We start from the raw sequence: 11,959 nt of genomic DNA on the forward strand, positions 1-11,959 counted from the left end.
AACAAACTTTTTCATTGAAAGATTGATTATCCAATTGATTTGGCAATAACAAAAATATTATTAGTAATCCACGCCACTTTCACTAAAGCGCATATCCATATCGATAGAAATATATCACTTGCTTCTCTGTTCCAATATGACAATTCTAATAAAAAATCTAAATCGAAAGTGTTTGAATGAAATCATTAATAATAGGTATACTGTACATTTTATTTTATTACGTTATTTCCCTGGGATTGTAGTTCAATTGGTTAGAACACCACCCTGTCAAGGTGAAAGCTGCGGCTTCGAGCCTCATCAGTCCCGACGGATCCAACTCCAATAAAATAACAAAAATACACCAATTCGTCTATCCATTTTTCTATGAAAGGGAGTACAAATAATTGAATTTCATTCCCAATTGGATCCCTCATTTTTTTTATTTCGATTGTTTGTTTAGGTTTGGTTAAAATCAACGGTAAGGTAAGTGTAAAGGCGGTTAGATGATACTTCATCAGATGATTGTACAAGGAAGGCAGCAAGTTATAGAAAAAAAGAATGGAAAAGAATGATAAATCAAAATTTAAATTAATATAAGGAATTTCTGATTGGATCAAGAATCAACCTTCGAAGTCGGTATGGATAAAAGATCTTCCTATGTTATATTATTCAATTTTTGATGATGAATCGATTCGATAGTCCAGATATTTTTATTTATGACATTGATTCGACTTGATTACATCGAGACATAATTCATCCCATTGAATTTACAAATGAAAGATTTATCATCTCTATGGGATTAAATCCCGAGTTATTGCTAATTAAAGAAAAATGAAACAATGATTGCTACTGCATTGTTCATTCTAGTTCCTACTGCTTTCTTACTTATAATATACATAAAACCAGTAAATCAGAGCGATTAATTTGAATCAAACTTGACTTTTTAGTTCTTATCAATGATTGAAGAAAAGAAATAAAACAAAAAAGATTCCAATTTCACATATTAAATGAATGAAATGAACAAAATAGGATCAGCATTATTCTATGAGAGACGATAGTATGGTAGAAAGAAAGGTTCATATTTTTCTTTCTACCATAATATCTAGTATTGCCAGTGTACTGTATAAAGTTTATTGTCTAAAGATATAGGTTAATTTAATATATATCAATCTACATTATTATCTTCATATATATAGATATCAATTCCATATGTAAATTACATAGTGTCGTGTCCCAATTCTATTTCTTCATCTAGTTTTATTTAATTTGTATTTATTCCAATTAATAATCGGAACTAATCAAAAGAGAACTCTTATTCGTGTGATTCTAATTCCTGTATTTTGGATTATTTTTAATATGAATCCCAATATCCATTGAAAGAAAGAAAAAAACCAATGAAGGAAAAAAGGGTATGGATAAAATAAAAGCAAGTAATATGTTTGTTAGCATTCCGACAAAGAAGTAATTGATTGAGCAATTGATAGAGGTTCCGAGGGGTTCCGTGGGAACTTCTTCGAATTTCAAAAAGGATTAGTAATCCTCATCGATTTTTAAGCTTTGAACCATGATATGAAATGAGTTCAATAAAGCAAGCATAGCATAAATAAAATCTATAAAATAATAAACCACATAATAAAACAGGCGGTAAGTGTGCAATATGTGACTCGCCCAAGGCAATATTTTATTATATGGAGTTGTAGTATCTCGTTGGACAACCACTATGTTGTTTCCCATAAAAAAATGTGTATCCATGTAATAACAGATTTCTTTTCTCTTTGAACAGTAAAAAAAAATTTGAAAAAAAAAAGGTTCCGTTCTAATCCATTGACACAAATAGTTCACGATAGAAAATTGAGTTATCTAGGCCTTACAGGATTGACAGGGTGAACTACCAGTTTTCGGATAGGAGATATCCATCCTAGTCACTATCGATGCATTTGCCCTATTGACTTGTCGCAAGGAATCAATATTGGACTTATTGGCTCCTTAGTAATTCATGCGAGGTGCGGTCATTAGAGGTCTTTAGAAAGCCCATTTTATGAAATCTCTGAGAGATAAAAAAAAGTACGGATGCTTTATTTATCACCAAGTAGAGATGAATACTATATGGTAGCGGTAAAGAATTCTTTGGCACTGAATAAAGGTATTCCGAAAGAACGAGTTGTTTCGGCTCGATACCGTCAAGAATTCCTGACTATTGAATGGGAAGAGGTTCATCTTCGAAGTATTTTTCCCTTCGAAGTATTTTTCCCTTCCAATATTTTCTATTGGAGCTTCCTTCATTCCTTTTATCAAGCATAATGATGTAAATCGAGCTTTAATGAGTTCTAATGTGCAACATCAAGCAATTCCTCTTTCTTGGTCTGAAAAGTGCATTGTTGGAACTGGGTTGGAACGCCAAGTAGCTCTAGATTCTAGGGTTCTCGCTATAGCCGAACATGAAGGAAAGATCATTTATATCGATACTGACAAGATCCTTTTATCAGGCAATGAGGATACTCTAAGCATTCCATTAGTGATATATCAACGTTCGAACAAAAATACTTATATGCATAAAAAAAACCGAAGTTACACGAGGTAAATGTATTAAAAAGGGTCAAATTTTAACGGATGATGCTGCTACCATTGGCGGCGAACTTGCTTTGGGAAGAAACATATTAGTAGCTTATATGCCATGGGAAGGTTACAATTCTGAGGATGCAGTGCTCATTAATGAGCGTCTGGTATATGAGGATATTTATACTTCTTTTCACATATGGAAATATGAAATTTAGATTCATGTAACAAGTCATGGTCCTAAAAGAATCACTAATGAAATACCGCATCTAGTAGCCCATTTACTCTGAAATTTAGACAAAAAAGGAATTCTGATGTTGGGGTCTTGGGTGGAGACGGGTGATATTTTAGTAGGTAAATTAACACCCCAGATGGCGAAAGAATCATCGTATGCTCTGGAAGATAGATTATTACGAGCCATCCTTGGCATTCAGGTATCCATTTCAAAGGAAACTTGCTAAAATTACCTATCGGTGGTAGTGGTCAAGTTATTGATGTGAGATGGATTAAAAAAAAAAGGGGTTCTAGTTATAATCCAGAAACGATTCATGTATATATTTCATAAAAGCATGAAATTAAAGTGGGGGATAAAGTAGCTGGAAGACATGGAAATAAGGGTATCATTTCAAAAATTTTACCTAAACAAGATATGCCTTATTTGCAAGATGGAAGACTCGTTGATATGGTCTTCAACCCATTAGGAGTACCCTCATGCATGAATGTAGGCCAGAAATTGAATGCTCTCTCGGGTTGGCGGGAAGTCTGCTAGATAGACATTATCGAATAGCACCTTTTGATGAGAGATATGAATAGGAGACTTTGAGAAAACTAGTCCTTTCTGAATTATATGTAGCACGTAAGTAAATAACGACTCCATGGGTATTTGAGCCCACGTATCCAGGAAAAAGCAGAATATTTGATGGAAGAAGGGGGGATCCTTTTGAACAACCTCTTATAATAGGAGAGCCTTATATCTTGAAATTAATTCATCAAGTTGATGATAAAATGCATGGATGTTCTAGCGGACATTATGCACTTGTTACACAACAACCACTTAGAGGAAGGGCCAAGCAGGGGGGGGGGGGGGGTGTGCAGCGAATAGGAGAAATGGAAGTTTGGGCTCTAAAGGGATTTGGTGTTGCTCATATTTTACAAAAGATGCTTACTTATAAATCTGATCATATTAGATCTTGCCAAGAATTACTTGGTACAACAATCATTGGAGGAATAATACTTTAACCAGAGGATGCTCAAGAATCTTTTCGATTGCTCATTCGAGAATTATGATCTTTGGCTCTGGAATTGAATCATTTCCTTGTATCTGAGAAAAACTTCCAGATTAATAGGAAGGATGGTTGATCAGAATGAATTAGAAATTTTCTTCTATGATCGATTGGTATAAACATCAAAAACTTCGATTCGGATCAGTTTCTCCTCAACAAATAAGTGCTTGGGCCAAAAAAATCCTACCTAATGGAGAGATAATTGGAAAGGTGACAAAACCCTACACTTTTCATTACAAAACTAATAAACTGGAAAAAAGATGGATTATTTTATGGAAGAATTTTTAAGCGTATAAAAAGTGGGATTTGTGCTTGTGGAAATTATCGAGTAATAGGAGATGAAAAAGAATAACCAAAATTTTGTGAACAATGCAGAGTTGAATTTGTTGATTCTCAGATATGAAGATATCAAAGGGGTTACATCAAACTAGCATGCCCAGTAACCCATGTGTGGTATTTGAAACGTCATCCTAGTTATATTGCGAATCTTTTAGATAAGCCTCTTAAAGAATTAGAAGACCTAGTATAGTGCAATGTGTGATTTGATCAAAATTATATGTTTACAAATTCAGATTGAGAAACTGCCATCCCATTCAATCGAATTAGGATACCCTAGATCTGACATGTCTCTTGGTAGGAGTAACATGAAACTCAAAATTATGGGTGTGTTCAATACTCCCAAGTAAAAAAGGAATTGGTCTATGGTTGATTCAGTAAGAAATAAATAGATATTTGTACCTCATGAAAAAAAAGACTTCTTTTGTGGAAGTAACCATTTCCTTTCTGATGCGAATCCACCCGAGACAGCTCGACCAACAACCCACTAGGGTGCTGACCCATTACAAATGAAGGTGGGGCCGATCACTAGGGCCCAAGCCAAGAAGTTCAAGGACAATCTTGCTGTCTTCATACAAGGAATAAGTCATAGTCAAGAGGGGTTGGCCATATCTAAAGAACAAAGGCCTGTTTTACTCATACAAGCAATAGAAGCCAAAACGGGGTCGGGTGACGTTTTTGGTAACAATAAAGAGGCCGGGTTGTATGAATTGGAACCCCATATTTTTGGGTTTAAATTATATGGAGGATGAGTCATAGAAACCAGCCAAAGCAGCTTCAAAGCCGACCAACAAGGAGGTTTGCGCACAAGGAGAAGGAAAGGCCAGATTTACTGTATTCTTCGCGGGTTTTACTGTATTTTACTGTATTAGCCTTTTCTCTTACTTCCAAGCAAGGGCAACGTGTGGAACTTCACAATAAGCTTATTTGGCATCCTACAAAGCATATTGAAGCTGATTTGGAGCTCATTTGGGTCAAAGAATTGGTCAAAGTTAATGTAGTCAAAAAGCTAGTATTTTGGTTTCCTAATTTTATTCTACTTTTTGTTTTAGGAAACTACCATTATTTTTAGTTTCTATTTATTTATTTTCTGGACAAATAAGATTAGGAAAGTTATTATTTTATTATTTTATTTGTAAATTAATTAATTCCTAATTCAAAATAAAGGAATTAATTAATCCAAATTAGATTAGGAAAAGGAAAGTTTCGGCCAAGGTAGAATTCTTCATTGAGTGGCCAGTTTTTCCTAGGGTTTTTAGGGTTTATTTTGTTTCTTTCAAAGCCTATTTAAAGGCTTATTTTTCATTAATAATATAACTTTAAAACTTTGATTTGATTAAGAAAATACTTGTGAGATTAATTATCTCTTTGTTCTTTGAGAACACCTAAAACACCATTAGAGAATTGGTTGTTTTAGCTTGACTTATCAATAGGTTTTCCATCCCCTATTGTGGCGTCTACATTATACCAAGGTTTCTAACCATAGGTTGTTTAGGGGTTGAGGTCCATCCCATTAGAACTTTAACTTAATTAAAGATCCGGGCTAATATAATACGGGTTTAGGAGCAGGTCGTCCTAGGTTCGTATCATTTGGTATCAGAGCTAAATTTTGTTCAGGTTTGATCTATCTTTATTTGCTTTATTTGTTTTTGTGTTATTCTGCAATTTTAGCATTAGGTTAAGGTTGCTTCTATCATCATACACGTTCTGCATCTTAAAAAAAAAAAAAAAAAAAATTCATTCCTAGTTGAATTAGGATTTCCTAGTTTTATCGTATTTTTGTTTCCTAGTTTGTTGGTTGTTTTTCATCATTGTTCTTGTTAATTTTGGTTTTTGTTGATTTTTCTTTGCTGTTTTAGTCTTAAATATTTGCATTCATATATTAAAAAAAGAAAAAGAAAAAAAGAAGGGTTTGTGGCAACATATAAAAAAAAAAAGTAAAAGAAAAAAAAAAAACTGCACTTTTGTTTTTGTTGGAGGCCACGGGTTTGGTGGATTTTTGGTGTGGAGTTGCAATTTCTAGTGTTGATCTTTGCTACTGCAGTATTTTTATGTTCTGTGAGTGAAAAAACACAAAAATAAAAAAAAGAAAGAAAAAAAAAACAAAAGAAGAAGAAAAAAAGCCGAATTAAAAAAAAAAAAATTTTTTTTTCAGTTTGTTGAATTTGATTTGTTTGCTGAAAATTTGTTGGAGCTGCTGTTTTTTTTTTATTATTTATTCAATATTTGAGTTGCTGGAGAATTATTTTTACTGCTGGATATTTGGATTTTGGGTGCTTAAATTATTTGGATTAAAATTAGTTAAAGGATTTGATACAAAACTTGAATTACAAGAACAACAACCAACAACTATTCTATATTTTTGTTCAATTTGATTCTTGTTCGTATTTGAATTTCTTTTTCTGGAATTCTATTCTTGAACTCATAATCTACTACCATCTGGTGCAGTTTTCAAAAATTCCAACGTTTTCCCATTATTTTGTGTTTTCTTGTCTAGAAAGCCGAAAAATTAGGATTTGTTGGATTCTTTCGGTATTAACTACTTTTTGCTTACTGTTTGTTGATAAGTTTAATTAAAACATACTAGTGATCTAATTGCTGTTTTGTGGGTGTTTTAATTAGAACTTTGAGATAATTCATTGAGTGGAAAAAGGCAAGAGTGTGTGAGCTTAAAAGAGGGTAAAAAGCTGAAACAAGTGTACAAACACGAGTGTCGAGTCTTCATTTGAGTGAAACACGTAAGGGAGTGAAATTGGTAAGGTCCTATTTTATTTTTATTGCATTATTACACTAACATGACAGAATCAAGAATGAGGAGAGGAGATCCACCTTTGAGGATCAATGAGAAGGAATCCATAGCATTCCATGGTGATGCCCGAGCTACCGGGAGTGGAGACCAAGTGGACATGAGAGCTGTTTTGGAGTCAATACAGCGGGTTAGTGCTCAAGTTGAGTGTGTGAATCAAAGGATGGGAAGGCTAGAAGTTTCCCAAGGAATTCCGAACATAAGAAATAGGCAAGAATTCCATGGAGGACGAGGCCGAGGACGAGGAGGTCGTGAAAGATCAAGAGAGGAATTTGATGAGGAGCCATTCGGTGGAGACTTTGAGGAAGGTATGGACGAAACTTTTGCTGTCCAAGATAGAGCTGGCCATGGAAGATATAGGAGGGAAGAAACAGATGACAATCTTAGCAATATCATGATCAACATCCCACCATTCATGGGAAAAAGTGACCCCGAAGCATATTTGGAGTGGGAAGAAAAGATGGAGATGATATTTGACCGCCATAATTATTCAGAGGCTAAGAAGGTGAAGATGGCAGCAATGGAGTTTGGCCATTATGCACTCCAATGGTGGATAAATGAGCAAAGCACCCGAAGGAGGGTTGGTGAAGACTTAATTACAACATGGCGACAAATGAAAGGAGTCATGAGGAAGCGGTTTGTGCCATCCCATTACCAAAGGTTGCTGCATCAAAGGCTTCAATCTTTGTCTCAAGGAAGTAGGTCCGTGGAGGATTATTACAAAGAGATGGAGATGTTAATGATGAGGTTAAACATGAGGGAGGATAGAGAGGCAACAATGGCAAGATTTCTTGGAGGGTTAAACCGTGACATTGCCAACCAACTTGAATTACAACAATACTTGGAATTGGAGGAGATGTTGCATGAAGCCATTAAGCTTGAGAACCAATTCAAGAGGAGGGGTGTTAGTACACGGTTTGGAGGAGTTTCTAGCAGTGGAAGGACAAGTTCAAGTGGCTGGAAAAACAATTCCACTTATGAAAACAAGATGAGGCCGAAACTAGGAGATGAATCTACCAACCGGCCAAGAAGGGAGGTCAAGACCGAATCTGTCCAAGCACTTAGAGGTGAGATAAAATCTGATCCTAAACCTCAAAAATATAGAGAAATAATTTGTTTTAAGTGCCAAGGAAGAGGACACATATCCAGCCAATGCCCAAATAGAAGAATCATGGTATTAAAGGGTGATGGTGAGCTGGAATCCGCAAGTGAAGAAAGTGGCGCTGAAACCGAGCAAGAGGAGGAATGTAATGAAGATGAAACCGAACCTGTAGATACATCTAAAGCCGAGTTGAGCTTGGTTTCAAGGAGAGTACTTGCTGTCTACAAAGATGAAGAGCAGATACAAAGAGAAAACATCTTCCACACTCGCTGCGAAATACAAGGTAAAATTTGTAGCATGATTATAGATAGTGGGAGTTGTACTAATGTGATAAGTAATCTTGTAGTTGATAAATTAGGTTTGAAAACAATTAAACATTCAGATCCTTATAGATTACAATGGCTTAATGATAGTGGTGAGATGAAAGTAAACAAACAAGCCAAAGTAAAATTTAATATAGGTAGATATGAGGATGTAGTTTTATGTGATATTGTGCCTATGATTGCTGGACATATACTATTAGGTAGACCATGGCAATTTGATAAAGATGCTACTCATTTTGGTCGAGAAAATAGTATTGTTTTCAGGTTTAAAGGGAAGAAGGTCAAGCTGGAACCATTATCTCCTAAAGAGGTTTACAAAGACCAATTATAAATGCAACAAAGGAGAGAAGCCGAAAAGATCAAGGAAAAAGCAAGTATGGCACCAACGGCTTCACCATCCTTTCAAGAAGGTAAGATTGAGGTTGCTGACCAAGGTAAGGTTTCTAAGGTTCATATTGAGTGGAAAGACCAAGAAAAAGCTGAGAGAGGGGTGAGAAAAGAGAGCAAACCCGAGAGCATACAAAATCTGGAAATTTCCGCCAATGAGAGCCAAACCGAGGGAAGAAAAAGAAAAGAAAGAAAAGAGAGGAAAAATCAGAATTTTTATTTGAGTTTAGGGGATATTAATAAGGTTATTGAGTGTAAGAAACCTTTACTGGTCATGATTTATAAAGAAAATTATTTTAATGATCAAACTAACTTTGAAGAACTTGAATTGCCAAGTTCAATGATTTCTCTTTTGAAGGAATTTGGAGATGTCTTCCCAAATGAAATTCCAAGTGGACTACCATCCAATCAAGAGGGAAAAGGTGAGCTTGCTATCCAAGGTAAGTATTATAATACTCAGGTTGTGTGGAAAGATTTTAATAAAACCAAGAGTGAAAAATTTGGTGCAAAAGCCGAGAGTGAGGAAGGTGAAATGGCATTGAGTGAGAAAGGAAAAGGAAGACAAGAAAGGAAGAATATAAATTTTTATCTTAGCTTTGGTGATGTTAATAAAGTAATTATGAATAAGAAATCATTGCTGACCATGAATTTTAAAGTTACTTATTTAAAGATGTCTTTATTGCATAGAACTTTATCTGCATTGTTGAGAGCTTTACTTAGTGGCAATTTGAAAATTTGGGAAATATTGTTTGCTAATTTTAAAAAGTGTAATTTTTACCATAATGAGCATGTATTTCCAGATTTTGTTGTAATAGTGTTTGACCCAGGAGAATTGGCTTGGTTGCACTTACCAAAGGAAAGGTTTCCTAAACAAAGAAAGTCAAAGCTCATGCTGCCTATGGATGGGCTTTTTCAAGTTTTGGAGCCGAATAACAAGAATGCCTACAAGCATGATCTACCGGGTGAGTATAATGTTAGTGCTTCCTTTAATGTTGCTGATTTATCTCTTTTTGCTGCAGGTGATGATTTCGATTTGAGGACAAATCCTTTTCAAGAGGAGGGGAATGATGCGAATCCACCCGAGACAGCTCGACCAACAACCCGCTGGGGTGCTGACCCATTACAAATGAAGGTGGGGCCGATCCCTAGGGCCCAACCCAAGAAGTTCAAGGACAATCTTGCTGTCTTCATACAAGGAATAAGTCATAGTCAAGAGGGGTTGGCCATATCTAAAGAACAAAGGCCTGTTTTACTCATACAAGCAATAGAAGCCAAAACGGGGTCGGGTGACATTTTTGGTAACAATAAAGAGGCCGGGTTGTATGAATTGGAACCCCATCTTTATGGGTTTAAATTATATGGAGGATGAGTCATAGAAACCAGCCAAAGCAGCTTCAAAGCCGACCAACAAGGAGGTTTGCGCACAAGGAGAAGGAAAGGCCGGATTTGCTGTATTCTTCGCGGGTTTTACTGTATTTTACTGTCTTAGCCTTTTCTCTTACTTCCAAGCAAGGGCAACGTGTGGAACTTCACAATAAGCTTATTTGGCATCCTACAAAGCATATTGAAGCTGATTTGGAGCTCATTTGGGTCAAAGAATTGGTCAAAGTCAATGTAGTCAAAAAGCTAGTATTTTAGTTTCCTAATTTTATTCTACTTTTTGTTTTAGGAAACTACCATTATTTTTAGTTTCTATTTATTTATTTTCTGGACAAATAAGATTAGGAAAGTTATTATTTTATTATTTTATTTGTAAATTAATTAATTCCTAATTCAAAATAAAGGAATTAATTAATCCAAATTAGATTAGGAAAAGGAAAGTTTCGGCCAAGGTAGAATTCTTCATTGAGTGGCCGGTTTTTCCTAGGGTTTTTAGGGTTTATTTTGTTTCTTTCAAAGCCTATTTAAAGGCTTATTTTTCATTAATAATATAACTTTAAAACTTTGATTTGATTAAGAAAATACTTGTGAGATTAATTATCTCTTTGTTCTTTGAGAACACCTAAAACACCATTAGAGAATTGGTTGTTTTAGCTTGACTTATCAATAGGTTTTCCATCCCCTATTGTGGCGTCTACATTATACCAAGGTTTCTAACCACAGGTTGGTTAGGGGTTGAGGTCCATCCCATTAGAACTTTAACTTAATTAAAGATCCGGGCTAATATAATACGGGTTTAGGAGCAGGTCGTCCGAGGTTCGTATCACTTTCTTTCTAAACGAAAAAAATTCTATTGAAATAAGCAAATATGTCATGGTTGTAGGAGTCTATCCATCGCATATAGGCTTCAAGGATATCATGAAATAACTGTCGAGGCAAAGTAGGGACCTGAAAGATTGAACGGAACGATACATAGACAAGTAAATACCTTACGAATTCCAAGGCCCTCCTTTACTTTAATTAAAATTAAGGGGATTCATCATTCGAAGGGAAGTAGACTACTCAAGAATTTCACATTTCATTTATTTTATTATGCCATAATTAAATAAAGAAATCAATTCAGAAAATATACTAACACAAATAAATAAAATGAATCAACGAAATGTTGCTTGACCTTCTTTTGGAACTTGAGTAGGCAGTAGATTTTTTGGGGTTTTTATAGAATTTGATAGTGGAAACGAAACCTCTTTCTTTTCTTTGTCTTTTTTGGTGTAACTACTTGAGCCGAATGAGAGGAAACTTTCACATCCGATTTTGAGGGGGGAAGATCCAATAGGACCCTATCCAAATTTTTCTTTTGCCAGGCCTATAAATGAATAACCCACTTTCTTACGATTAGAGGTTCATTCGAATATGAGATCAATCCTGGAAATACAGCATCCCACTTTTTTCTACTACCCAAGGCTTCAAGACATTTTGAAATTGAGAAATTTATGGAGCAAGTGCTATCCGAGAACAATTAGCTGATCTAGATTTGTGAATTATTATAGATTATTCGTTGGTAGAATGGAAAGAATTATGGGAAGAAGGCCCACAGGTAATGAATGGGAAGATCAAAAAGTTGGAAGAATAAGGGATTTTTTGGTTAGACGTATAGAATTAGCTAAGAATTTTATTCGAACAAATATAGAACCCGAGTGGATGGTTTTATGTCTATTACCAGTTCTTCCTCCCAAGTTGAGACCTATTATTCAGATAGATAGGAGTGAACTAATGAGCTCAGATATTAATGAACTCGATAGAAGAG

General features: G+C 35.1%; 1 pseudogene; it reads left to right on the plus strand.

The window, feature by feature from the left end:
• The first annotated feature begins 3,920 nt into the window (after positions 1 to 3,920).
• LOC125418518 (DNA-directed RNA polymerase subunit beta'-like) overlaps positions 3,921 to 11,959 on the plus strand; it is a 9,185-nt pseudogene continuing 1,146 nt past the window's right edge.

Source organism: Ziziphus jujuba, chromosome 12 (genome assembly GCF_031755915.1).
Source record: "Ziziphus jujuba cultivar Dongzao chromosome 12, ASM3175591v1".
Classification (NCBI taxonomy): Eukaryota; Viridiplantae; Streptophyta; class Magnoliopsida; order Rosales; family Rhamnaceae; genus Ziziphus; species Ziziphus jujuba.